The sequence below is a fragment of the Grammomys surdaster genome, unplaced genomic scaffold, assembly GCF_004785775.1.
Source record: "Grammomys surdaster isolate TR1022 unplaced genomic scaffold, NIH_TR_1.0 126039, whole genome shotgun sequence".
In the NCBI taxonomy this organism is placed as follows: domain Eukaryota; kingdom Metazoa; phylum Chordata; class Mammalia; order Rodentia; family Muridae; genus Grammomys; species Grammomys surdaster.
In genome coordinates, this window is record NW_021620852.1 from 1,674,902 (window position 1) to 1,677,775 (window position 2,874).

The following is a 2,874-nucleotide window of genomic DNA, read 5'->3' on the forward strand; positions in this document are numbered from 1 at the left end:
TTTTTTTTGGATACTTTATTTACATTTCAGATGTTATCCCCTTTCCCCATTTCCCCCCCACCCAGAAATCCAATCCCCTATCCAATCTCCCCTCCTCCTGCTTCTACGAGGATGTGCCCCCACCCACCCACTCCCACCTGCCTGCCCTCAAATTCTCCCACATTGAGGCATCCAGCCTTCATGGGACAAAGGACTTACTCTCTCACCTATGCCCAACAAGGCCATCCTCCCCTACATATACAGCTGGAGTCATGGGTCCCTCCCTATGTGCCCCCAAGCTGGTGGTTTAGACCCTGGTTTGGAGCTCTGGTTGGTTGTTATTGTTGCTTTCTCCGTGGGGCCACAAACCCCTTCAGCTCCTTCAGTCTTCTCTCTAACTTCTCTATTCGGAACCCCAGGATCAGTTCAACGGTTAGCTGTAAGCATTCCCATCTGTATATGTCAGGCTCTTGCAGACCTCTAAGGTATCAGCTAGATCAGGCTCCTGTCAGCCTGCACTTCCTGGCATCCACATCAGTGTCTGCCTTTTGTGACTGCACATGGGATAGGTACCCAGGTGGAGCAGTCTCCAGATGAGAAAGCTTAGTACCATCCTGCTTACAAAGAAGACTGTCTCAAGAATCAAAAGGGAAAAAAACAACAAAAAGAAAACAAAAACAAAAATCAAATGTACAGTAATGGCATGCGACCAAACCTTTACCAAAAATCTAAACAAAAGGTATGATAAATAACCCTAAATTTATCATCTACAAATGTATAAATGAATTATATGCTTTTGTAAGTTGATATACATCACATACAGATGATTTCAGGAATAAATGCGAATGGATACATTTATTTTTACTCTTCCACTAGTTAATTAAAGAAATCTCACCCTACACAGATATTTTAAAATGGCATGATGATAATAATATTTTTGATGATGTATTGCCATTTCATAGTAGAGGATGTTTTCCTTTTTTGATTAGTCTTACTCTTTCAGATTTGACTTTCTCTCTTGTAACAGTTATAAAAGGACTCGTTTCCTGATTTATTTGTTAGCAAATTAATTTGAGTATGTTAAAAGTACTTACTTTCTAAAAGAATATTTCTTTTCCTTTTAAAGATTATAGTATAATTATGTCATTTCTCCTCTCCCTTTCCCACACCAAATTCTCCCATTTAACCCTCCCTACTCTTGTGTATTGAGTTGTAGCCCAATTCTTGACTGAGTTTAGTTGTTCTGATAAACATTTAGTTGGGGTTTTCAGTACACATACACACACACACACACACACACACACACACATATATATATATGTATATGTACATATACATATATATATATGTACATGTTAGCTGCAACAGGTATCGTTTGTTTCTTTGTTTTTTGATGCACCATATTTCTTTTCCTGCCTATATGTTGCACCTAAACTTTAAATACTATATTGATGAGACAAGCAAGTGGTGACAATCTTGTCTTGATTATGATCTTATTGGAAATGTTTTCAGGCTCTTCCTGTTCTCTGATTTTATCAGTGAGTGTGAAAAGCACAGGTTTATTATATTGAAGTATGGTTCCTCGGACCTGGAATGTTCAGAGTTCTCATCATGAAAAGGTGTTGTTTCTACTGTATAGATCATTTATATCCATATTTTACTTTTCCGAATATAGGATATTAGAGTCTCTTTTTATTCATTTTAAAATCTATTTTTGTACCTGCTGGCATATTTATGACCATAGAATTAATTTCTTTAATGGCAAGGATGTGGATCACAAATGTTTTGTTCTTACTATGAAGTAGAAAGTTTTGATTTGAAAGAATCCTCCAATTTATGAACTGCTATTCTTTTGGTTTCAAATATGCCTGTTTTGTGTGAGGTTCACATACCCTCCAGTATTATGATCATTAACAGGCATAGATTTTTGTCATAACTTATCTTTAGATTTCAGAGTAACATCTTACGTTCTTTATATGCAAAGTGTAAACAATTCTTACTTTAGTGAGAAGACACAAATATTTTCTTCCTGTAATAGAGGAGTTGTTGAGTAAAGGTTTTAAATAACTTTGAGCATATCCCAAGAGATATATTTATCTTTTTTTAGTTCTTTTAGACTATTTTAGTTTTAGAGGTCACTGAGATGACTCAGCTAGTAAAGGCACTTGTCAGTAAGCATGATGACAAGAATTTAATCCTTGGAACACCTGGTGAAAGAAGAGAACTGATCCCTGAAAGTTGTCTGAAAATATCCACACATGCCTCATGGCCATACGCACGCACGTGCACGTGCACACACACACACACACACACACACACACACACACACACCTACAAAATATTCATAGACATTTTGAAAAATAATCTTAAAACTATAAGAAACATTTTTTTACTATTAGTTCTGTTATCTCAATTTTTGCATGTTAGCTCACAATTCATGTGAGTGAAATGGATCTCAATTATTTTTTCTTATCTAGGTGTAGGAAATTTCCTCATATAGTATATAAAGTAATGTCTTTTCTTTACTCCAAATGTTGTTATTCTTCTTTTGTGATGTCATTGAAGTTGTTATGAGACAGATAAAGCCTTTCACATATAAAAACACAGTTGCAGCATGATCATCTCTCTCCTCTTCCTTTCTTCTTTGGTTCCATTCCATAACATCGATTTATAACATCATAACATTTTGAAGGTGACAGTTTACACTCAAGTTTTTTGACAGTTTATTTTAGGTTGTAGTTTTATTTTTTCCACAGCCAGAAATGTTTATACATTGAGAAACTTCATATTTTTTGACCACTAATTTTCTGCAACCAGCAATCTATAATGTATCATTTATTCTGCCCATATAATGATCTCAGGACAGCTTGAACTATGCGATTAAAAGTTCATTTT